General features: G+C 35.0%; 1 protein-coding gene and 1 pseudogene across 3 annotated transcripts in view; one reads left to right on the top strand and one right to left on the bottom strand.

Annotated features, from left to right (window-relative positions):
• The window catches only part of PRR16 (proline rich 16), a 272,472-nt gene that overhangs the window by 117,507 nt on the left and 127,385 nt on the right, over positions 1-27,580 (bottom strand). The window lies entirely within an intron of this gene.
• On the top strand, positions 13,617-14,457 carry LOC306664377 (small ribosomal subunit protein eS1-like; annotated as a pseudogene). Its single transcript has one exon. The product of its transcript is annotated as a small ribosomal subunit protein eS1-like (transcript).

Raw genomic sequence — 27,580 nt, 5'->3', positions numbered from 1 at the left:
AATGAAAATAATGCAATAAAGTATTTTTTACAAGAGATCCATTACTTAGAGTTCTGTATAAGCCTATAACCTTTGGAAGTAATGAATTTGGACTGTAAATAAACTAAATGTATAACATTTCTAATCTCTTCTTTCATACACACACACACACCTTTAAAATGTACATCTTTTCTGGAAATAGTTCTTTTGGAGGGAAGATGTCAGAATGATATATCAAACTTGCAAGATTACTATAGCATTTATCTATAAATATCAAAAGAAATATTTATATTTACATTAAAATGATATTTTGACATGTTTTTACTTTCCCCAACTTAGATATTGAGGTAAATGTTTAGTACACAATGTAAAGAAGAAGAAATTGAGTAAATCACCCTATTATGTAATTTACCTTAATGTAGAATATTAAATTACTTGTCATAAAGATCAAAAACCTATTTATCCTCTTCTTGATAGCTCAAGCTCATAATTACACTGTAGAAATAATAGCTTTCCTCAAAAAATTCAAAGTAATATTACTAGAGAATTTGATTTTAATAACATTGTGAGACTGGAAGGTGGGACAGTTGGATGCAACTTTATTTTGAACTCTCACTAGTTGTGTGATGACAGAACTGGGTCTTTAGTAGCGTTACTTCTCAACTTTATTAACTTAAAAAGAGAAGAGAGAGAGAGAAAAGGTCTGTGATATTTGGACTTTGAAGGATCATAAAAAAAAAATGGTAGAGCACTTTGGCACCATAAAACACAAAGTAAAAGAAGTTTAAAAAAATAAACCAAGAGTTCTAGTAGTAGAAACTCATTCCATGTGGTAGAGTGTAGGGGGCATGGTGTGTGTGTACATGGGCATATTTGGGGGAGATTTAGTTAATGAAGAACAAGCTAGGAAAAGAGGATAACATGTATAAAGACAGAAAGGAAAAGAGATGTTGGAGGAGATGCAAAGTGCCTGTCCTATCACTATCCTGATGGGTTTGGCTTTGACCCCAATGTCATAGGCAGCCAAAAAAGGTTTAAACAAAAAAGTGATGTGAGCATCTAGGATTCTGCAGAGCCTTGAGGAAGTGGAAAGGCATTGCCCTAAAGTAAGTCATTAAAAAAAGATTATTCTTGTCACAAGCAAACCTGGGGAAAATTATGGAAAATGATGCAAATAAGGAGGCTGTATTATATTAGTTTTGCATTAGTGAGAGCATTTGAAAATCTCTATAGCCCAACTTTAGAATATCTTTCTCAACTTGAAAATACCTATTTTATTCAATTATGATGGTAGTGTCTTATCGTGAATGCACCTGAGGACATTATCCTTGGTTTAATGAAGGTATGCAAGCACTCTGATATTCCTTTCTGTGCTTGAGTTCTAGCATTCTTAATGGTGTAAGGGGAATTACATTTTAAAATATAATTCATATCTGATTTAATGAACCAGAATATATGAGATGAAGGAGAAAGAGGGAATTTAAAATTTGAAATTCTTTTAGAATAGACTTTTCAAGCATCTGTCTTTACTGTCATGGGGCTCCAGAGATATTTTATAGAAATAAATTACACATAATTTGAAAAACAATGGAAGTCCTCATCACAAAGCAAACAGCCATTTAAATCTGCTAGGAGATTTTGAAAATTGATCTTTCATAGATTTTATTCTGTTGATAAATCCCTGAAAGACTTGAACATGCATTTGTTTCTTTTTGCGAACAGAATATTTACAGCAAAATCTATTCCTGTACTTTAGTTTTAACAAATGGTATTGTGAGATACTATAAATATGCATGTCCTATACATGGAATTGGGAGAAGCAAAATGTGGAGTACATTTCTAACCCTTTAAAAATGTTCAGGCAATGAACATATAAAAAGTGTAAAACATCCTATCTGTGAATCTGCATTATTTGCTTATTTCTGCATATTTAAGATATAAAATACTGCTTTCACTATTTGCGATACATCCAATATATTACATACTTGGCTTATAATCTCAATGGAATAGTTGCATATTTTATATAACATTAGCACACCTAAAACTGTGTAATTTTACAGTTAAACTTTTGGTAGTCATATGAAAAATCATCATTTATTTTCATAATTATACTTGTATTGGTAAAAAAAAAAAAAAAGAAAAGAAAAAGAAAATATTGAAGCCCTCTAGTGGCCAAAATTCTATACAGTTCTATTGTATTTTACCAAATTTTCTATGAATTCCTAGTTTATAAAACATAATTAGCATACTGATTATGTTGTTTCTGTAAAACCCCAACATACTATTTCTTCTTTCAAAATAAGACTTTCTCTTTTACTGAGGTAAACTTTAACTTGAAAGAAAAGGGAAAATTGTGGCATTTATAATAATATTACTAAGAGGAATTTTTAAAAATATGCCACATTATAGAAAATTATAAATATGGGAAAATGTTTTGAAATTTCAAAATTTCATATTTTGAATATTGGGCATGTGAATTTTAAAACACATGGATTTCATATTTGGAAACCAAGAATTAGAGGATATGAAAAAATATTGTGTTATTTCTAATATGAATGCATTCAAACAAGACTTTCTTTAGAAGGCTAATGCTAAACATTTGCATAATAAGGAATTCCAATAAAGTAATAAGCCATTTTCAAATATACCACCGGCTGACAGATCCAAAAGGGGGAGGGAGATGAACATGCTGCCTTGAAGAGGGATGGGTAACAGGGACATGGAATGGGCTTCTTTTGCCCTTTTGAAAAGAAAGAGAAGCCAGCAAGACAGAAAGAGAGATTTTTGTGTTAAAATTAACTATTTTTTACAAATAGAAGCAATGATTGTTCAGGTTTAGACAAGTCTCCTGTCAGTTCCCACAACTCCATTCCCAGGCCTCTGGTTTAATAGACTGTCATAACATGAAGTCACCACAGCATTATTTGTCTTATTTTGTACATTTGTAAACAATACCTGGGAAAATCTTTCTCAAGATTAAAACACCTGCATTGGTCTTTCCTAAGCAAAAAAATAACATAAGGCATAGCATTTGCCATGGGGTCACTTTGTCTCTTAAACCTTTTTTCTCAACCCTTCATTGTTTCATCACATGTAGGAAGATGGGCTCAAATGGACATTTTTCTCAGGCCCATGACTTGAGTATGTGGGATAAGGAACTGTCCAGTTCTTCACACATTTACTATTTTAATCAACATACAGCTGAATATAATTCATTTTGAGTTAATTATACATAATATAATATTAAATGAAAAATTTAAATAATTACTTTTAATACTTAAAAGTAGATTAGTTCTGTAGCATACATGTTCATTATTGGTAAGTAAAATTTACTATTCAGTGCCCCTCAAAATAGGTCACAATGCACCAGGTATCAAACCATCCTGCTGAAGGACTTTCTTTTTTGTTTTTGTTTTTTTTCTCTTCTTGAGGGGGTACCAAGAACTAAACTTAACCACTGAACCACATCCCCAACTCCTTTTTATGTTTTATTTTGAGACAAGTTCTCAATAAGTTGCTTGGGGCCTCGCTAAGTTGCTGAAGTACTAGCTTCAAACTTGTGATCCTCCTGTCTCAGCCTCTTGAGCCACTGGATTACAGGCATGTGCTTATTGAAGGACTTTCTATTACAAGTTGTTTTAAAGAATTGCTTAGCAAATAGTGTTAGCATGCTAAGGGATAGATTAGACTATACTGTGAAAAGCAACAGAGTAATATATCCAGCTCCCAACAACACATAAACTGATGCACCACACAGAGATAGGAAGATGTATATCAAAGAGGCAAGAGCTTAGAAGAGGAAAGTTTGAATGCCAAAAAAGTCACCGAGTCTGATTTTTCCAAAAATGCTTTTCTTTCTAAACTCATTTCCTAACTTTAAATGGTCCGCTGAGCTAACTAAAGAACAAAACTATTTTAAGACAGCAAGGTGAGGAGTGGAATCTCTAGAAAGAATGAAAAATGAAAAACTGGGGAATAGGAGCCAGCAATCATAGTAGAAAGTGTGCACTGAAGGAACCTGAAAAGGGAGCTACTTTTAAATTTTTTTTAACATAAGTATTCTTTTAGAATTTTTTCAATCTTTTTTATCAGCACAAATGCATTAGTAGACTCATAAAAAGTGAGGCCATAGGGAAAACTTTAGGAAATGGATGATGAAGTAAAGTAGCATTTCCTTCCTCAGTAATGTTCGAAGTAAACAGCATAAACATTTAACATCAAAAATGTTCACAACGAGTCAAAATGCAGTCTGTAGAAAATTAAAAAATAAATTACTAATTTGAAAAAATGTAAAACCAAAAAGGCACAATCCAATATCTTATATTGAAATATGACCAGATTAAAAAAAAAAAAAAAGGTTTCACCTAAGCTCAGTACAGGTCCTAGAACTCACTTTAATGCCTCAGAATGGTATCAGTGAGGTAATAAAGGCTCTACATTTTTACAAGTAATGCCAAGGATAAAGAAAAAAAAAAGGAAAATAGCAAGGACTTTGTGTGGACCACCAGACAGCAGAAGACAGGCTGAAAGAAGAGAGGCGAGCAATTGCTGGAACAGCTGAGGCAGAAGTCACACTGCACAGTAGGGATAATACAGCACAGAGCAAAAATTTCCAATGCCCATGATAAACCTGAGTGCAGCAGCACCAAGAGCTAGGAAGGAACCTGTTCTACAAAGGATTCCCCTTGGCCCTCACCTGTTCCATAGTCCTCAGGCTCCCCAGGCTAGAACTTGAAATAAGCCCCTTCACACTAGGGCTTCCCTGGGAAGGTAACTCAGTCTTAGATATGATAGAAACAAGTTAAGGGAAAGTCTCTATCACTTCTGGAAGTTCTTAGCAGAGCGATTTATGTTAAAAAGTTAGTAGGAAGAAAAGAATCCATAAAGTGACTCGACACTATGGTGGCTAGTGAGGTGAGAAAAGAAACAGAGGAAGACATAGTGCCCTTTTAATAACATATACAACAAACAAAATAAAATAGAAGAAGAATTGGAGAGCCAAACAGACTGACTTCTAAAACATTACTATTTCCAAACTAATAAATAAAATGCAGCCAGCAACATAGAGAATGGACATGACCTGAAACTGTATTATTAACACAAAGGAAGATGGGACATAATCACAGTAACTAAGGAAAGGAAAAACCCAGAGATTTGGAAAGGGATGCCCTTAGCATTTTAAAAGTCTGGGGTAAGAGTAGAATACTATACCTCCAAATATGAAATAAGGGTCCTTGCAAGCTAATAAACTATTTTTAAAATATTTAAAAATAAACCTTGATAAAAAGACCTGCAAGCAAGTTTGCAATACAGAATATGGGACAACTTGGAATTCCATGTCAGAGTGCAACAGTGAACAAAGATTAACTCCTGACCCCCAAGTCCTGGACCATCACTCTCTTTTTCCCATCCCAGAATTACCCTACAATAGGGACAGGTACCTCAAATGTCCATATGCAGATACACCAGCCTAGTCTTCCAAGCTGTTTACATAGTTCCTGCAAACAGTGAACCCTTGGCCAGTCCTTTGTCTGAAGATAGGTATAACAGTGGATTGATTTGCTCTAACACAAAATGTATGAATGTATGATAATAAGCTGCTACAAGTTCTTCAAATGTGTTTGCAGCCAAAGGTTGGGGAATCCAGGTTCCCGATTACTAAAGTATGATTTAGATGGGAAATACACACCTATATGGGCATGGCCACTTTGCCCCACATAGCAGCTGGAGGAGGCAGTGTGGGGTACTCTAAATCACAGTATCCAAGGCAAAGGTCTCTCTTGCTTAAGGAACTACTGACTGCAGAAATTGGAGAGCAAATAACAGGCATGGGTGAAATACAAAGTTGAGATACTCCTTTTCATAATAAACAGACCTCACTGTTACAGCACAAAAATATGTATTCAAGAGGACAATTTCTGTAAAAGGAGGAAATTACCAAATTGATCTTATTTAAATTACAAAATTTTGCTGCTGTAAAATCTGTTGGTGAGCAATCACCACTAAGAAATACCTGTGCTTGAAGATAGGCATCCAAGCAGAAGAAGCAAGTTAGGTGAAAGGGAGGAAAGCCAGGCTGCCCACAGACTTTCCCAGAACATCAATGACAGAGAGGGAACATCAGTGGATACAAAGTTCTGAGGGAGAGAAAATGTGACCCAAAGATGTCATGCCCAGCTGAGCAACTGTGAAGTACAATGACAACAGACATAACAGACTCGAGTTGCAAGGAATCAAGAAAGATATCAAGCTCCAAACTTACCCACCCAGAAGATGAAAGAAAATGCTATGATGAAAGGATTAGATAAATATTCAATGTCCAAATCCACATGTTCTGCAGAAAATATATTATTTTAGACTAATTTAAAATCACCAAGTTATCCTTCAAGTGTAGAGACAACTGACAGAAAGTCTCAAGGCTCTGAGATACATAAACTGCAAGATCTCTCAAACATTCCTTTAGAAACTAGCAAAAAGAAAAGGCAGTGCGGGGACTTCACAACATTTTCTCATCAGTATGGCATCATATCAGACACAGAAAGGATTTTAAATCCCACTTTTGCTTTGCATGTGCCATAAACCCTAATTATCATCAGGTTGAGATTCAAAGACTAAGGGGTTTAGCTTTTTCTGTGTGGCTTAAATAGGAAAAAGAAAAGTCTCTAGAAAAAATTGACAAACAAAAACTTGGGTTAAATCTGGACCACTGGTACCATGTGCCTATTATATTTCTGTACTTTTCTGTATGTTTAAAAAATGTTCATAATTAATAATGTTAGAAAAACATAAAGCCTGAAAAATGTAATATCTTGCTTTACAATGCAGAAGTTTTGAATATGTTAATTGAGTAATATGTAAAGTTATTAAAATGCATATTCTCTACTGAGAAAACAAATAGAAAGGGCACTAGTGGCTCACTTCCCCTACAATGACGTCTGTCAATAAAATAAATCAGAGTTGCAAAATACATTACCACAAAATCACATCATTTAAAATGTGTTGATAACAACACAACTGTTCATAAGAAATGCAATTACAAATTTAAAAACAGATATAATAATAAATTTGTTTGGGGACCAGAAGATAGAAAATTGAGAAGTTTATTATTAAATGCATATTTTGCCTAAAGCCATGAGTACATTTATACTTTGATTACGCCAGCTTCTTGGGTACAGGAGGAGTTTGGTAATGAAACACTCATCTGTGCCCCAGGCTCCCTTTCCATGTGAGGAAGCCATCTGAGCCAGAGGAAAGAAGAACCTGGCTGAAGAAGGTGGGCAGCAGCTTCCATCCTGAGATTCTTGGTTGAGGGACATGGGTGTTATCTCCACTTTCCTAGTGACCAGCTCAGTAGCTAGAATACAAAGGTGCATCAGCTGTGACACCTGTTACCTCTTCAGACATCAAACCATCTGGCTTAGTGGTCTGTTCTCAAACTTTTGCAAGTTAAACCAACCCTCCAATATCACTATCTCTTTTTGACCCAAGAATGTCAACCCGGTCAAGTTGCTGTTCAAGCACAAATACAACAGACAAAACAGTTTCTTACCTAAGATATTCAACACACACCCAAATTCACCAACTCAGAGGGTGAAAAGAAAAGTTCTGTTAAAAGGATGAGGTTACGATGGCATTTTATTATTGCCAAATTATCCCTCAAGTTTACGTACAGCTGACCGAAACCCTCAACAATCTAAGAACACACAGACTACAACTTCCATTGGACATTCTTTTAAAAATAATATAATTGACAATGAAATATAGCCAACAAAGAAATAATATCAAAATAATAATGGTGTTTGAAAAGCTCTAGTACTAGGACCTGCAATTAAATGAGTTCACTTTTGAACTTTCACTTTGTGGGGCCAGTGCTATGGTACTTGTGTACATCCAATTAATTCTTTAGGTCTTTTCAAAAGTATGGCTCACAAAAGATTTTTTCATTCAACCATAGAACTGCTAAGACCCTAAAGGAACTTCCTACTTTCCATAGAAAGGGAAAGAGAAAGCAAGCCCAGGTCGAACTTCCCAAAATCTCCTGATTCTGATTAGAGATAGCAAAATAACAAATTGGCAAGAACTATGATTACTTTGACTTGTAGAAGAACAAGGGCAAATAATTTAATTTAGACTATGTTTCTGGATTTCAACCAACAAAGGATTAACTTTCAAATAATCATTGTACCTTCAAATAATTACAAAATGGGAGCAGATTTACTGTTGGCTTTTTGTTATTAGAGTGCTTTATAGATTTTTGAATCAGAGTTCTATATGCATATGAATTATTATTGCCAAACTTCCTCTTGACAATGTGATTGGAAATAACATGGGACGAAAAAGAAAAATAACAAACTTTCAGAATTGAGTACAGAGAGCTTTAGAATTGATTTAATTATTGTACTGCTTTGAAAAATTTCAGTGCTTTCTTGGCAAAGTGGAATTGTGGACCCAGGTATTTCTTATTTGCCTCTTTCTCCCCTAGAGCTGTCCAACCGCATCAGGTACTGGTTCCATGAACAACTACACTTCAGAGCATGTCTTGAATCACACATGGGAAATTGTTCAACAGCTGCAGAAATACCCACATTCTATGAACCTCAGTGTGTCTGGAGTTAACATATTGGGAAGACAGACATATCACACGAGAATTACATACTTATGGACTTCTCAGCACAATGTAAGCAAAGCCATTCATTGTGAAATCATATATTGTTGTGGGGAGAAAATGTGCAAGAAATCTGGAGTTGAATTTGTAGAGTGATAAGTGGAATTTAAATCTATTAATATTTCATTTTCATATATGGGTCCCGTATGTAGAGCTTTCTGAGAATAAGCAATAAACGGATCATCAGTGTTCCCAAAAGATACCCCAAAAACAATACTATCCTAGCATTATATCAGCTTCATGAAGGTAGGAAAGCAGTCCTATTGGTATGCTAATTGCCTCCCCATAGGGAGGAAAATCAAATTCTTAATACAGTCAATTCTTAATGCTGAAATCTTGTCGACAAAAGAATAAAAAATGGACGATTGGGATGATGGGTGAGGGGACATGTATTAACACTCCTAAAGCTTCCTTGCAAATGGAGTCACATTTTTTATTCACATCCTCCTTTCTTCTACTGGTGAGAAGGTAAAATTAATAGAGCTTGAAAAGATCTATAAGTAAAGTTCTCCCTTTTTCCTTCCTCTCAGGAGGAACACCTACAACAGATGAGCTTGTTCAGCTCCAGGGCAGGGAGAGCATCTTCCAGTCTTCACTCTGTGGGACTGAGCGGGCCACTCTGGGATTCAGCTCAGATGGTGGTATTCAGGTAAGCGTTCAACAGAGAGTTTTCCAGGGGGGTGGGAAAATCCCAATTGGGTCATTTTTCAATTTCTGGGGTGTAATTACTCCCTATCAGACTGATCTGAATGTACCAACAACAAGATGGTAGTGAACTTGGAGCTGGAAAAACAGATGAAGAGTCAGCGTGGCCCACGCACTGGAGCACACCATTGCATGAGAGGTCACTCCTCAGACTGCCTTTCATCAGAAACCTTGGTGTCATTTTACTTCGATCCACTTACACTGAAGTTTATTCTCAATTATTTGAAACCAGAAATGGCAAGAGGGATGCAAATTATTTTTTCTCTATCAAACATCAAAACATATGGAGACCATTTTTAATTTACCTTGATACATTTTGATCAAAATAGTAACTTAACTATACTAAAAACAAAGCAAATGATAATGCTTAAGTTTGATTTTGTGATGGTATAGGAATACTTCCATTTAACCAAAATTACATGGTGTACTACCTCCATTTGAACAACTTAGGTGCTTTATATTTAAAAATAAATCATTTGGCTACTTCAAAGATAAACCTAGACATCTATCATTTTAAAGCCCCAAGGAATAAAAATATTAAGTTCTTTTATTTAATAACTTCAAATATGGTTACACAAAACATTTGAAAGTATTTTTCTTTTTGAAGGGGACTTCATTAAAAAAAAAAAAAGAAAAAAAAGACCTTCCTTTCTGCTCATACAGGTAGTAATCTCATAATAAATATAGGTTGAATAAAATAAATCCTCAAGTAGTTTAATGTATAAGGGTTGAGGACAACATATAAGTTATGCATGATATTAAGTCAACAATTGTCTAAATTGGTCATAGGTGTTTTTAATGAATAAAAATGTGTCAGTTTGTAAAAATAGTAACAGGCGACATTGGCAAGGCATATGTAAACTATGTCAACTGAAATATGCTCTTCTCGTGCCTTATTGTAGTCACAATTATTACACTAGATTTTAAGATGTTGGTATTTATACTCACAATGATATTCCTCTTATTCTGGTATGTTTTCATAAGCACTTTAGCAAACTTTTCTTTGAAGAGTGATTGCTACTGTTAGAAAGTTGATTTTCTTTGAAGCTTCAATGTGGCACAAGGGATTATAGCAAAAAAACAACAGGTTTTCACATAATAGCTAACATCCTTCGTACATCTATTATGAAATGTAGAGCTATTAGAAGTGAAAAGACAACTGAGCCCAAGACAGCAAAGCTATAACTTAAAATTTGTCACACAATTGAACTCTGCTCAGTTGATTTCTTCCTCTTTGGTGACAGTGTAATTGCAGAACCTCAGTTAGCACCAATTAAGCACAATAGAACCTGTTATAAGTAAGCAGGGTCCAAGAGATTCATTCATGCAAGAGGTGGTGATGATATTTAGAGAATAACAAAATGAACCCAATAAGCCTAAGCAAGTAGGTTGTGCAGAGTTTTATGGGTCTGGCTTTGTGTTCCAAATCCAAATCCCAGTTGGAATTTTGCCCCACCTGGTGGCAACTGTCTGCTCTGTTTTAGCTGTTGAAGGGAAAAAGCTCAGGTTCTGAGACTAGTTGGGGTTTCCTGCACAGTGAGAGTGATGGAAGAAACCTCCTGGTTTGCTGTCTTAGTACCCATGTCCAAGGAGTGAGGAAGGATGGATACCAAGGATTATGAGTACCTCTCTTCAACCTATCTGGAGTGCGGGTCTAATTTATCTCATACTACTACCCTCCTCTGATCACCTTCACTTGAAAACGTGGGTTAGGTTGAGGATGAAAACCAATTATCAATCATTATTATCAAAATTTGCATTACCAGGGACTCAGGGTATTACATGATTTTGTGTTTGAACTCAGGGATTTAATTAGACAATCCCGTAGACCATTTTCTTGAGTTTCGAGATTGCAGTTAAATAAAGGACTATTAAGGGAAAACAAAAAGCACTGAATTGGGTTCTCAAACATCACTAATCTACTTCTACTCTTGGGGTTTATCTTCCATCTTTTTATACAAAAGCTTCTATGTATGTCTGAAATAAATAGGCCCACCCCATTCTACTTGATCTGTCCACTAACCTGTTTGGTATATTAAAATTCTCTTTTTTAAGAAAAGTCAAATAACAAACTAAAGAAAATTCATCTATTCAAAATTCCTATCAAAAGTATAAATATTTATGTCTTTGTACAAAAATTTTATGGGTTTACTATCAACAATCCAATATAACCAACCCCTAGAGAAACTGAGCATTCAAGTAAATAAGGGTTCACATTACTCATTTATGAAATATTCATTCCTCCAGACCAGAATTGACATAGACAATAAATAAGCAACATGATAGGAGGCGACCCGAGATCAGAAACATTACATGATTTATCTTTTTCTCTTAAATGACTAGTATTCTGTCAAGTGGTATGTAATCACTGATTAGGATTGGGGTGCATGAGATAAAGAATAGATACATGTACTCTTCAATAGTTATTGTTTATGTCTTGAGATATGTGTATGTGTTATGTTTTTGATAATTCTCTCTTCTTCAGTCCTTTTTTTGACCCGTTTTGAAAATTCACAGTGCTTGGGTAATGAGTGTTCCAAGTCTATACTACAAAATTATCATCTTCTGATCCTCCTATTTTTTATTTATTTTTTGTTCTACTGTGTAAAATTTTATCTTCCAACCTTTTTATTGAATTTTTGAATATGATCATAAAGTATTTAATATATGGTAATCCTTTATTCTTTTTATTACATATTTTCTTAGAATCATATTCTTTTATAATGGAAACAGTATATTCTTTTTCCCTCTGAAGGTATCACAATATTTGAGATTCATCTTTTCTCTCCTCTGTATTTCTCCTAAATTCTTCTCCCTGTTTCTTCCCTCCTATGCAGTGAGGATGGAAGATAAATTAAAAAGGTTTTCTTTAAGATTTACCTCTGAACTTAATTTTTGCCTGAGGTGATACTTCTCATCCATCAAGTTCAATAAAAACTTTTCTAAGGCAACAGCTTTATGTTTCAAGCAGTTTGTTACATAATGGGGAAAAAAAAAGAAAACAAAAACAAACAAACTAAAAAAAAAAAAAAAAAACACCAACAATTTCTCTCTTCTGATGAGTTCACTCTCTAGTTTTCCACATAAAGAGCAGAGGTTGAGGTGGGGATTGAAGGGAAACATTAGAATTAGATTCAACACTCAAGGAGTTTAAATGAGTTAGAATGAGTTAGAAGTCTCGTTTGTCTGGTCTAAAGTAGGTAATTAGTGCATGTGAAAGGTGGGTCTTCCACCTTATTGTCCTAGATGTCTACATTCCATCATGTCTGCCTTTGAAGCAGGAGAAATGGGGAAGAGACAGTGGATCAAAACTACCTCCCCTACAGATATTCCCAGAAGTTGTGCATCTGCACTACAGGAAATGTCCATTAGTTATGCAAGAATTCGGAAAGTGTCAGCTTATCAGAAAGAGTGACCATCTGTCCAGTTAACATGCAGGTGTTCTTTTATTGAGGAAGGAAAAGGAATTTGTTAAGGGACAATGAACAAACTATTACAGTCTTGTTGAGGAGTTTAGATTTATCCAGACAGTGTGGAGGGACCATTGAAGGGGTTTAAACCAAGGTGTTATTCTCTGTAGAAAGGTCACTGTGACCGCAATGTAAAGGGTAAAACAATATTTGATGAGGAAGGAGCAGACAATCTTGAGAAGCACAGAAGTATGAAAAGTATAATATGTTAGGACTATCCATAAGGAGCTGGGGAGCTTGCATCAGCACCAGGGATATTTAAGAACTGCACTGAATTTCTTTTTTATTGTAAAGGACTGCACACTTGATTTATAATAATTTATAAAGTATTTTAATTTAGGCATGCGTTCAATACATTGTATTCTCAACTATAGATTTATTTTCCTAAACATGATAGTATGTTTGTCTAATTTCTAGAGAATGTTTTGTTTCTCTAAGGATATATTTGTGACTTAAAAAATCAATAGCAAAGAAACATACACAGTGAAAATTTCAATATTACAAATAGATATACCAATATCAAACTTATAAGTTACTTTTATGAATTAAAAGTATAATGTTTCTTACTTTTTTTTCTTTTTAGCATAAAATGCATTTTTTAAAGCTAAAAAAAAAGAAAAGAAACATTGTAATGCATATAGTAAAAACGCACTGAAAAAATATAAATTCTTCAATTGCCTTTTAATTTTTACTGAAGTATTATACAAATACACAGATGAGAATAAAAATCCTGGGTATATCTCAATTAGACTTTTCAAAGTCCACACTTCCACGTGATTAAGACAAACATCACCTTTTGGCTCTCTGAGCGGCACCATGGCGGTAGGCAAGAACAAACGCCTTACGAAAGGCGGCAAGAAGGGAGCCAAGAAGAAAGTGGTTGATCCATTTTCTAAGAAAGATTGGTATGATGTGAAAGCACCGGCTATGTTCAATATAAGAAATATTGGAAAAACATTAGTCACAAGGACCCAAGGAACCAAAATTGCCTCTGATGGCCTCAAGGGTCGTGTGTTTGAAGTGAGTCTTGCTGATATACAGAATGATGAAGTTGCATTTAGGAAATTCAAACTAATTACTGAGGACGTTCAGGGAAAAAACTGCCTGACCAACTTCCATGGCATGAATCTTACCAGTGACAAAATGTGTTCCATGGTCAAAAATGGCAGACGATGATCGAAGCTCACGTTGATGTCAAGACTACAGATGGTTATTTGCTGCGTCTGTTTTGTGTTGGTTTTACTAAAAAACGCAACAATCAGATACGGAAGACCTCTTATGCTCAGCACCAACAGGTCCGCCAAATCCGAAAGAAGATGATGGAAATCATGACCCGGGAGGTGCAGACAAATGACTTGAAAGAAGTAGTCAATAAACTGATTCCAGACAGCATTGGGAAAGGCATAGAGAAAGCTTGTCAATCAATTTATCCTCTTCACGATGTCTTTGTTAGAAAAGTAAAAATGCTGAAGAAGCCTAAGTTTGAATTGGGAAAACTCATGGAGCTTCATGGTGAAGGTAGTAGTTCTGGAAAAACTCCTGGGGACCAGACGGGTGCTAAAGTTGAACGGGCTGATGGATATGAACCACCAGTTCAAGAATCTGTTTAAAATTCAGATTTTTATTAGTGACAAATAAAGAGTCCTATTTGTGGAAAAAAAAAAAAAAAAAAAAAAGACAAACATCAAGGATCTGAATATTAATAGCAACCCAAAAATCCCTTGTGCCATTTCTTCTTTCTCCCAGGTATAACTTTTTTCCTGACTTCTAATAGCATGAGTTTTGCCTATCCTTGATCTTCATAAAAATAGATCAATATCTGATATATTCTCTGTGTCTAGCTTCTTTGACTGAATATTAGATGACTGAGGTATTTCTATATTGTTGCATATGTAGGTTCATTTTCAACAATCTTTTTGTGTTAGATTTGCTAGATTTACTGAATTGTTGAGAAAATGGTACAGAGTTACTATATCCCACGCTGTTTCTCCTATTATTAACTTTTTACATTAGTATGATCTATTGATCAATTAATGAATGAATCTTGATATAATGTTTTTAACTAATGCCCATTATTTATTGAGATTTCCTCGGTTTTCCCCTCTTGTCTTTTTATTCTTCCAGGGTTTTATTCAAGACACAACATCACATGGAGTCATTATGGCTCCTTAGTTTCCTTGATTGTCATAAATTTTCAGACTTCATCTTTATCATAACCTGAATAGTTTTGAGGATTATTGGTTGAGTATTTGCTGGAAGACCACTCAATTGGGAATTGTCTGATGTTTTCCTCTTGGTTACACTAAAGAAATGTGTTATTGGGAAAAAGACATCAGAGATAAGATGACATTCTCAATACAGATTCAAAAGGTTTAATATCAACATGACCTATCACTGTCTATGTTAAGCTGGATCACCTGTCTTCAAGTATGACTGCTCAGGATTCTCCAATATAGTTATTCTTTCCCCTCCTTTCCTTCATAACTGTACTCTTTGGAAGAAAGTAACATTAAACTGGAAAATTACAGGCTTACATGACTCCAAACACAACATTATGACTGCTAGAGTATACGGACATCAACATAAGATGATGTTTGCCACAGGGTTCAATTACTAATATCCATGTAAGGATCACAAGTTCAAACTCAGCTTAGCAACTTAGCAAGGTCCTAAGTAATCAGTGAGACCCTGTCTCTAAACAGAATAATGTGCATGTGGCTCAGTGGTTAAGCACCCCTGGATTCACTCCCCAGGACCAAAAATATAAAAAATAAAAATAAAAATAATATCCACATAAAATACCAATCCAGAAAACATAGATGCCATTGCAAATACTTTTTTTCACAGAAACATCTAAATGGACTGTCAAGTGGTTAAATTGATCTTTATATCAATATGTATGTGTAGGAATAATTTTATACTGACAATACACAAAGTAAAAGAATTAAGAAGCATGAAAATAATTCAGGTATAAAAATTACTTGACAATCTTGATTAGTCAAGTTGGGATGCTTTATCTCTTTCCTTTCCCCTTTGCATGAGTAGGCTTAGTTTCAGGGTTCCTAAAGAATATTTTTAAACAGATATATGATATAATATTAAGAGCTGATATCATAAAAACAGAAGAATGCTGAGAGTTTATTCTTAGAACGAGTAGCATAGATTATACAATTTAATTTATTATGGAGCTCCTTATAAAGAATATAATCAATGAACAAGTTGTTACCATTCTTTTAACTCATAAGAAGATAAATAGAATTTCGGTGGCAAAAATGACTGAAAACATTACTTAATTATTTCTCTAGTTTAATATGTAATATATTTTATTAATCTAACAACCCAGAAAATAACATGGTATATTTTCCCTATATTATGTTGCAGATTAATTTACTCTCACTTTTATTGTGTGAATCAGTAATCTAAACTAGCTTCCAAATGGTCATAGGATAAAATTAAACATATATTCATTTTATGCTTAAATCTAATTATCATCCTTCCTTTTGAAATGAAGTGAACATAAGAAGCTGGATAACCCATCACTCCTGTATAAACAGTAACAGTAGAAATGACAATGATACTCAAAAACTGATTCAGCTGACTTCATTCCATTCCTGGGACAAAGAGACTCTTTTTCAAATATACATATTAAGTATATATATTAAAATATGTTTTTTATATATATATATATATATATATATATATTTGTACATGGACACTTGCCTTTTTTTAATGTGGTGCTGAGGATCAAACCCAGTGCCTCAAAAGTGCTCGGCAAGCACTCTACCACTAGCTGCAACTCCACAAAATGACTCTTGATTTGCACACTAACAATGAATCATGTGGGCTGCCCTGAATAACAGACCACAAATATGAATGATAAATGTAAATCAGCAAGAAGTACACTGAACTCATCCTAGAAAAACTCTTACTACTGAAGTTCCATTACCAGGACTCTGCCTTCCCATTCCGAAACAGCCAGCTTGTAAATATTTACCAGGCGCCAGCACTGACCAACTCCATACTTGACCCTCCCCCATGCCAGTCAATACAAGCACCCTCTCTCAGGAAGAAAACTTTTATATTATGTTTAACACATTATGAATGTAAGGGAAGGTTGTGGAGCACACTGGTGCTAGAACCAACTGGATTTGACCCTATTATGCCACTACCTATACTGAGAATATAATTAATCTCACCAAGGCTTACATTATTATTTATTAAAAAGAAAAGCAGAAATATCCTATATTACAAAGTTGTTTTGAAAAGTGGGGTGAGATAACAAACTTGAAATTACCACAAACACTAAGTAAATTAACTGTTATTTGTAGTGCATAACTACATTTAGCAATATATCACCACTGAAACATAAAAATCAGTATGTAAAAGCCCATAGGGAATACAAGGTAGACCAATCTTTACTTGTATACTTACATTGAATATTAGTATATTAAAGCTCAAAGAAGAGATGCTCTATAAATGAGGAAGCTAAATAAATATACCTATCAGTGTTCCTAAAATTTCTTATAATTTCCTTGATCTTCCAATTTCAATTCATTGCTAAGTCATCCCTTTCCAAAATGTTCTAACAGTGTAAGTGTTCTCAGTTTTATCTCAGTAGCATAGTCAAATATGGATTTATTGCTGTTTTATTTATTTGACCACCCATAAATCAGTTTCTAAATACCTCTTTCCCCAAAATTATGTGAAATCGTTTATAAATAAATCACATTATTTATAAATACTATTTTTGTACAGTAGTTTAGGAAATTGTGTTAAGATGAAACATGACAATCAGATACATTTACAAAGGTCTGCAACATACTTGAGACTGCATATAATTTTAAAAGATTAAAGATTTGTATAAAGGGTTCAAAGGCTAGCCAAAAACAGTGTGATATAAAAAGTTGTAAGTAACTCTTTTAAGACTGGAGTTAATAAAGAAATAAGCTCAAAAGTACTATAATGGATTCAAGAAAGTAGAGACAGAAAAGAAATTGTTCAAATGAAATATATCAAGTCACAGACCAAAACTAAATACACTTATATTTTGATATAAATGAGGAATTCTCTGTACAAATAGTAATTCCTTGGCAGAGACTGTATCTACCAACCAAATATAAGATATTTTCACTTATGAAATCTCCTTTCTCTGAAATCTCTTCAAAACTTAAGCAGATTTTTATGTATCTGAAATATTTTAATTGTCATCTACTTGAAAGGAAGAAGAAAGATTGGAAGATACCATAAGACCTTCATTTGTTCTACAAATATATGATTAAAGATGAAATACATATTAGGTAACAATTGGATAATTATAAGGCAATGTTCACAAATATAGTCCATTATTTCCAGCTTAAAATTTCTCATTCTCTGCCTTTTCTTTCATTGCTTATTTTACTTCTTAGACTTAGATTCCTTTTGAGGATGCTGGAATTATTTATAATTTACTTAATTTCAGAAAGTATTTAATCCAACTTTTATTCCTGTTCATGCCCATTCTACACAATTTCCAATAGTTAAAGATTCCTTATGGAGCAGAATCTGGAATCGCTTCATCCACCTTCTTTAAATATATCCTTTTCTCTGTAGTCTAGATTCCCTGAAAAACTGCAAAACAAAATGTACTGCCTGTTTCTGATATCTATAATTCTGTCATCAAGTTTCTCTTAATCTTCATATTACAGTACTTATTCCCCTCCTACTTACATTTAAGATCTCACAATCTCATCTATAATATTGCTGGAAATGCATTCATTAATTTTCTTCTTTAAGACCCAGGTCAGTTTCTCAGTATCTCTTCTCCACTATACAGCCTCTGGCCATCAGGCCCAGACTTATTCTCTGTCCCTTGTAATCTATCTGACATCTCATAGCTGTGTTAGTCAGTTTTTGTCACTGTGATGAAAACACCTGACAATAACAACTTAGAGGAGGATTTAGTTTGGGTTCATGGTATCAGAGTTTCAGTTCATGGTTGGCTGACTTCATCTCTCTGGATCAGAGGAGAGGCAGAGCATTCTAACAGAGGGGCATGTCCAAGGAAAGCTGTTCACCTCACAGAGGCCAAAAGGCCAGGGTAGGGGTGTGTGGCAGGGAAGATAAAATTTTCCAGGACAAAATCCCAGTGTTCCACTTCCTTCAGTCACATTCCACCTGCCTACAACTACCACCCAGTTAGTCCATTCAAATTAGGATGAATTGATTAGGTAATAGCTGTCATAACCAGTCATTTTACCTCTGAATATTCCTGCACTAACACAAGAGCTTCATATCCAAACCATAATAATAGCCATGTTTTGCTCAACTTACTAAAGCAGCGCTCTTCCTACATCAGTGTCTAACTCTGACACATTTGGTTGTACTTTAAAAAAAATCATGTCAGGCATGGTGGCACATGCCTGTAATCCCAGCAACTTGGGAGTCTGAGACAGGAAGATAATGAGTTTAAAGCCAGCCTCAACAACTTAGCGAGGCTCTAAGCAACTCAGTGAGACCCTGTCTCTAAATAAAATACAAAAAAGGCCTGAGGATGTGGCTTGGTGGTTAAGTGCCCCTGGGTTCGCCCCAATACCAAAAAAAAAAAAAAAAAAAAAAAAAAAATCAATCTAACAAAAGAGGTGAAAGACCTCTACAGTGAAAACTGCAGAACACTAAAGAAAGAAATTAAAGAATATCTTAGAAGATGGAAAGTTTCCCCATGTTTTTGGATAGGCAGAATTAATATTGTCAAAATGGCCATACTAGCAAAAGCACTATACAGATTTAATGCAATTTCTAACAAAATTCCAATGGCCTTATAGAAATAGGAAAAAAAATGAAATTCATTTGGAAAAATAAGAGACCCAGAATAGCCAAAATAATCCTTAGTAAGAAAAGTGAAGCAGGAGGCATCACAAAACCAGACCTTCATCTGTACTACAGAACTATAGTAACAAAAATGGCATGCTATTGGCACCCAAACAGACAGGAAAACCAATGGAATAGAATAGAAGACGCAGAGACAAACTCACATAAACACAGTTACCTCGCACTACTTAAAGGCACCATAAACATACATTGGAGAAAAGATAGCCTGTTCAACAAATAGTGATAGGAAAACTGGATATCTGTATGTAGCAAAATGAAATTAAATCACTATCTCTCACCCTGCAAAAAACGAAACTCAAAGTTGATCAAAGACCTACACATTAGACTAGAAACCCTACACCTACTAGAAGAAATGTAAAGCCAATACATCATGTTGGTTTGGGAACCGAGTTCCTCAGCAAGACTCTTTCGTATAGCTCAAGAATTAAAATCAAGAATCAATAAATTAGATGGTATCAGACTAAAAACCTTCTTCACAGCAAAAGAAACAATCAAGAACATGAAGAGAGAGCCTATGGAATGGGAGAAAATCTTTGCCACCTGCACCTCAGAAAGAGCATTAATCTCCAGGATATATAAAGAACACAAAAAAACTTAACACCAAAAAAACAAATAACCCAATCCATAAATGGACAAAGGAACTGAACAGACACTTCACAGAAGAAGAAACCAGAATGGTCAATAAATATATGAAAAAATGTCAACATCTCTAGCAATTAGAGAAATGCAAATTAAAACTACACTGAGATTTGGTCTCACTCCAACAATTAAGAATACAAGTAACAATAAATGCTGGCAAAGATGTGGGGAAAAGGGTATTTATACATTGCTGATGGGACTGCAGATTGGTGCAACCACTCTGGAAAGTGGAGATTCCTAAGAAAACTTGGAATGGAACCACCATTTAATCTGGTCATCCCACTCCTCTATATACACCCAAAGGACTTAAAATCAGCATACAACAGTAATGCAGCCACATCAATGCTTATAGTAGCTCAATTCACAATAGCTAAGCTATGGAACCAACCTAGGTGTCCTTCAACAGATTAGTTGACAGAGAAAATGTGAAGTATATATACACTATGGAATATTACTCAGCCATAAAAAAGAATGAAATTTATGGCATTTGCCAGTAAATGGGTGGAACTGGAGACTCTCATGCTCCGTAATATAAGCCAATCTCCAAAAAACAAAGTTGAATGGTCTCTCTGATATGTGGATGCTAACACACAAGGGGAGAAAGGGGAACATAGAATTTCAGTAGAGTAGACAAAGGGGAATAAAAGGAAGGGGTTGGGGGCAGGAATAGGAAAGACAGTGAAATGAATCTAACTTAACTTTCCTATGTATGTATACAAATACACCACAATCTCTACATCATGTACAATCACAAGACTGGGATCCCAATTAGAGTAAGATGTACTCCATGTTTGTACAAATACATTTAAATATACCCTACTATCATGTATAACCAAAAAGAACAAATTAAAATATGCAAAAAAAGAAGTGAAATATCAGGAAATTTAAGACCAACAAAAATATTACTCATCAAGGAGAAATGTCAAAAATAATAAATTATTCTTGCACGGTCTCTGTAAAACAAAATGCATGTATTTCATACTCTGTACTTTTATTCCAGCACACATTAGAATGTATTCTCTGTGATGCTGTAATACACTGGTTGAATACTTAAGATGACATAAAAAGACAAAGGAAAGAGTGTTTTTCTCGATTTTTGAAATGTTTACTGGTTTGGTAAATAGAGGATTCATGTCTTGTCTCCATAATAGATCATAAACAGAGCCAAGTAATTTGCAATTTTAAAGAGAATAAAAAAGATATAGGAGTCAGAGTAGTTGAAAAATATCCAACTCTCTCCAGAGATGACAAGACATACAAATGTTGGCAAAGCATAGAGTCAGAAGAGAGCCACAGGGATAAATATTTGATTTAATCAACAGCTGGCTTTAGATGAATTGGTCGCACAGATGAATCTTTTCGATTGTAAATGAAAGTTGGGTAAGAAGGCTTTCTATCAACGTTCTCATTCCAAGTTATTTAAATTCCCATATGGTGGATGAACTTCACAATATAAACCAACTGAAGTACATAAACCAGAAACAATATTTCACTCTTTGAATACCCTCAATGACAGAGTTCTGTCTGAGACGTAGCGGCATCATCCAATACTTCAAGAAAGGATCTGAAACGCCCTTCTGAGTGTCAGGTCAAAAGCAGAATCATGACTATGCATCACAGAAAATGGGGCCCAGCCTCCATCTCAAAAGTTTATGGAACATTTTGTCTCAAAAGGCAACATGAAATGAATATACAAATGTGATTTGGTTTTCTGTCAACTTGGGTATAAAGGCAATGACTGATGGAGATTCTGCAAAGCCCTGCTTGCACTTCCTCAGTGTGTTGACCTGTACTGTTTAGCTGCCATGTACATCTTTGAATTCCACCAGGCTCGTTCGTTAAGAATATAAACAAAATTTAACACCATTTGCTATAATATAAGCATCTGACATTTTCCCAGTTTCTTGTTCTTCATATACTTGGGCATTTCCTTTTGCTTTTTTCCCTTCAGCAGTCCTATTAAAAGTTATTAAATTTTTCAGAGCACGGATATTTTACACATTGAAGTAAAATAATAAAAAAATAATAGCTGGCATTTATTGAATGCTCACCCTGTGTCTGGAATTAAACTGGTAACTTGATAGACACTATCTCAATTAATCTTCATTATTAAGGTAGTTATCATCTTTCCTGTTTACCAGAAGTGGAAACTGAAGATTAGAGAAGTCTGGCAATTAGTCCAAGTATTTGAACAATGATCGGAAGATAACGAAGGAATGGGTCAGGAGCCAGGTTTCTGAGATCAACCCTGGAAGCTCTGTGGTCTCAGCTACAAAGCATTAGCCCCAAGGCTACCCTGAACCCCGTAGTTCAAACAGGGGTACTAAAGCACTACCTAGAGAAGAGACCACCCACAGCTTCCAACAAAGGCTCATTAATGTGTTTTATGTTCTGGGGACACAATCTTCAACAGTATTTTGATATATACATATTTAACATGACACTTTCATAATTTGTTTTCCTTTTAAGTTTTTTTTTTTTTTTTTTTTAAGTTGTAGATGGACACAATACCTTTATTGTATTTATTTAGTTTTAGGTGGTACTGAGGATTCAACCCAGTGCCTCACAGGCAAGGGCTCTACCACTGAGCTACAACCCCAGCCCACTTTCATTGTTTTAATAGTTAAAAAGGATAAATAACTACACATATGCTTTACAATTAACTTCTAAAGACTGGCAATATTTTGACCAAAAAATGTAAATCTTTTCTCTTTTTTTAACATATTTCCATTTGTCAGCAACACAAAGTCCAAACACCCAGTCACTTGAATATAACCTGAACATAACCAATCGCAGGTAATTATTTTGAGTATAGGTCCTGATGGTATAACCATACAAGGGACAGAAAGTTTGAATGGACTGGAGATTGAGCATGCTCTTTTCAGATGTCTCAAATTTACAGATGATAAGCTAATGAAGAAGAAGGAAATTCTGCATGCAATGCACGGTCCCAACTTGGTTTGAAAGTGACAATTACAGACTTTTAAAACAATCCATGTCTTCTTGTTTTAGATCACTTTAATATAAGTCAACATTTGAATTCTTATTTCATTTAAAAAATAAAAAAAAATCACTCCTATCAATTATCTTAAGTATCTTATTTGTCTTTGAAATGAATTTCATTGTAACTACAATAATTTAAGATGCAAACTATCCATTTTTTCACATCACAAATATTTGTTAATATGCAGATAGATTGTGGGTGCTGAGAGATAAGAATCAGCACCTACCGTGGTACTGACACCAACAAGTATCTTAGAGAAACAGAACTGAAGACAGAGTTATAAAATAATATGCTCTTTGGATAAAAATAGAAACATGGTGAGAATGCATAGGTCGGAAGCTTTTAGTGTGTCTAGGGAGGAGAGGGGAGTAATATGAGAAGAAGTAGATGATGTTCACTGAGCTTCAGCCGATGATAGCTAGTTGCTTGGAATTCTGGCCAGGAGGCCTGTTCTGTGCCAATGAACCACTATTCAACCAGTATGATAGATCTCAGTGTGTCTGAAGTTAGCAACTGTTTTTCGTGGTTGGAGAATGAACTGTAAAGATGCAGAGAATGCAGGGAATCATACTAGACAGGTGAATAATTAAGGATTTATATTACCCTCAGGAGTTTGTAATCTTTTTTTGTAAATCAGTTCTTTTCAGGTTGCATTCTGTTCTGCTCTGAGATGCAATGAGGTACCACAGGCTACTCGGCAAGCCATCATGGAAAAATCCTGAAACAATCCACTCCTTTTATGCCCCTGTCTCAGACATTGAACTTCAAATCTAGTCAACGCCACATGGTTATTACGTGTAATATTATTTGAAAGAGATTTTTTTTTTTTTTGCTCTAAAAGCAGGTTTTCAAAACATGGTCACAGGAAATAGTGCTTTTGTTTATAGCTGTATAGCCTATTATTTTGTATAGGCTCCTTTTATATCTGCTTCTCTCAGATATTATTGATGTCAGTATCCACATCTTCATTCTTTTCTCTCAGTACCTAACACAATTTTTCTGCCCACAGTTGGTCATTAACCAATATTTATAACATGAATAAGTGAGTAACTTATGACAAAGTCAGATTTTCAGGTAAAAAGATAAAAAAAAAAAAAAAATCAGTCTGGTATCTGATGGGGCTGATTAGTAAGGACAGTGCCCCCATCATCCAGGATAAGGGCAACAGCCTGAAGGGAATGAGGAATAAAAGAATGAAGAAATAGCAGAGAAGCTAGGGAGGTAGGACTGGATAGGACTTGGTGATCTATTCGATGTGTTGTATGAGGAGAAAAAACAGCTTAGGGAGGCTCCTGAATTTCTGTCTCGAATAACCATCCAGCCCTCAAAAGTGCTCGACTTGAGGAGGTTAGGGGTAGGAAGAACCAGATGGACTGTTTTCTACATACTGTATTTAAAATCCCAGGGACATCCAGGTACATACGTCCAACCCATAAACAAATACCAACCTTGAGGTCAGGACTAAAAACCAACCCACAAACTCTGGTTAATATTCTATTTAGCTTAGAGTTGGAAGGTGAAGCTGGGTATGTATGACCTGTCCTTGGTGTGTTATTTTCTTTGAGAAAACGGTGACATTTTCTTATACTTGCCATTTTCCTTTGAAGCAATGAAAGCCAGCTCACACAGAAGAAAGCCCGAGGTGTTCTACATGGCTAAGGGCAGGTGAACGGACATCTTTCTTTCCTCTCTGCGGGCATGGATCCTGTTCTCATGCAGAACACTACTTGAGACCCATTTGTGCCTCAGCCCGACTTCATGCCAGGCATTGCGACATTGTGATAATGTTACCTATATGTGGCGTTTTCTGTCTGGATACTGGATACCTTAGTTGAAGAAAAAAGAAGACAAGAACATTTTCTTTCCTTTCCTACATCCCCTCAACTTCTTAGAAACTACATAGCACTTACATATTTTCATCGCTGCTCATGTTTATCTAACAGTACTATATTTCTTTTATTTTATGGTTTGTCTGCTTCTCCCATGAACTAGTTAGCTCCATCAGACCAGGTATTATAACCTCTTCACTATTGATTCTCCAGCAGTTTCACATTGACTTGCACATAGTCCTTAAGTGACATGCACTGAGTAAGTGAATTGAAAAGGGTTTTGTTGTTTTTTTTTTTTTTTTTTTTTTTCATGTACAGAAAGCAGGTCATATTCTACTCTTGGATCAGCATAATGTTGAACCAGGTGGAAGGTCTGTTTAGCCTGTTACCCTCACTGTGCTTGTTCCTTGCTATTCTTTTGCTCCTGTCCCACCCACCCCAAGCCATACTCTGCTCCTCTGGCTGCCACAGCCTAGACCTTACAATGGCCTCTTTTTACAAGTTTTACACAATGGATATTTCTCTCACTCATTGCCTCCAGGCTCTGCAGGAAGTCAGCCAAGCCACTGAGAGTCAATTCACAGACAGCCCATTCACAAAATGGCAAAGGGAAAACTGCCTTACCTGCTCTTCATCAACTTCAAGGGTTAAAGTCCCCTACTCGTTCAGTGGGTGAGAGACTCAGAAAGAGGAGGTGTAGAGAAGAGGTGGCTTTTGTTTTGCTTGATTTTTTTTCAAGAGTAATGAGATCATTCATCCTCACTGACTTTTAATAAGAATGAAAGAGTTGGACACATGTTACCTTGTTAACAAAGCAGCAGTAAAACGTATGATCCACTTCTGACTCTATACCCAGGGCTTCTTCACTCATTAGCACATGCAACCATCCAGAATATAATCCTGGTTCCATTCCTTACCCATGCATAAATAATTAAGGTGTACATAAAGCACCATCTTTCCTAAGACCATACTGTCATAAAGTCTGCTATTTTGCTAATGGTGAATTGCAAAGCTACTGTGAGGCATGAGAACAGCGACCTCTGTCAAGCCCTACGTGTCCCTGTCTCCTGTTTTTCCTTCCATATGGCGCACATGTGTGAATGCAATCAATGTAAAAATCCTTGTAGTTTTTTTTAACATATCACAAATTTGAATTCTGTGACACAAATCTAAAACGACAATGAGATTATCTTCTTTTTTGTCCTTGAAGCAAGGAAGAGAAAGAAAAGTTGCCATTATTTGGGGGCTTTGGATTTTGAGCACATAAAAATAATTTTCTATACCATTTTTCATAAACTTAGTAGTCTAGTCAATCAAATTAAAGAAGAAAATAAAATGTGATATATATGAATGCATCATGAAATTAAAATAAAATATTTCTATTTTAATAATCTTCTTGCCATTAAATTGACTATAACTAAGGTTTCTTTGTTTCTAAAAATTATGGAATTTAAAAACCTATAATAATTAAAAGACAAAAAATTTTAAATAATAAAAATTCATTAATTAAATGCAAAGTAATAATTAAGTATCTAATATTGGTTCATAAGTAACCATTACATATAATATGGCTAGACAAAAATAATTTACTAACTAATGGAAAGTGTCATTCAATTTCTTGTTCTGAAATAGAGAGAAGCACAGATGCTGAATTAAGTCACTAGATTCTGAAGTTTGAAATGAAATCTGTTGTTTTCCTATAATAGTAAAATAAAAGTTGCAATGGCTTCAGAATGCATAGAAGTTAATTATATAGCTAAGATCTGGGCTTGAATTCTGTGAAATATGTGCCTCAACTCCTCTAAAATAACATTTTCATGAGTACTTGCCACTGATCAGATAATCCATTATGTTGGGATTATTATTATGAACTAACTAGTGAGAATGTCTGTCCCTTCTTAATCAGATAACGGAAAAACAGAGGTAGAAACGTTTCTAAGGTAATCATCATATCCCAGCAGGGTGCTGGTGTATATATGGGTGTATGTGGGTTGAGGCATATGGGCATGCGTGTATGTCAGTGTGTGCATAGCATATATGTTGACAAGTACATGTCCTTCTGTGAATGTGTGTGTGTGTGTGTGAGAGAGAGAGAGAGAGAGAGAGAGAGAGAGAGAGAGAGAGAGAGAGAGGACAAAAAGATTGTATTGAACCAGAATACAGATGGTCTGGTTGCAAATTCCAGAACAACTTTTAGAAGGAGCTAAAACACTCAGGGAACCCTGGCTTTATGTGGAATTATAATGGAATCTCAGAAAACTATTAGACTTAAATGAGGAAATACAAAGAAATTTCAGAAGAGTGCCTGGTTCACAATGCTGCTATTTTATTTATTACCATTATAGAAACTATTGTAGGCTTTACATGTCATGAATTATCCTAAAATAAAAATAATGGGTCAAATAAGATGTTCTGGAAGCTT

This window comes from Sciurus vulgaris (genome assembly GCF_902686455.1).
Source record: "Sciurus vulgaris genome assembly, chromosome: 6".
Classification (NCBI taxonomy): domain Eukaryota; kingdom Metazoa; phylum Chordata; class Mammalia; order Rodentia; family Sciuridae; genus Sciurus; species Sciurus vulgaris.
The sequence above is the reverse complement of the archived record's forward strand: the minus strand, read 5'-3'. Positions and strand labels throughout refer to the sequence as shown.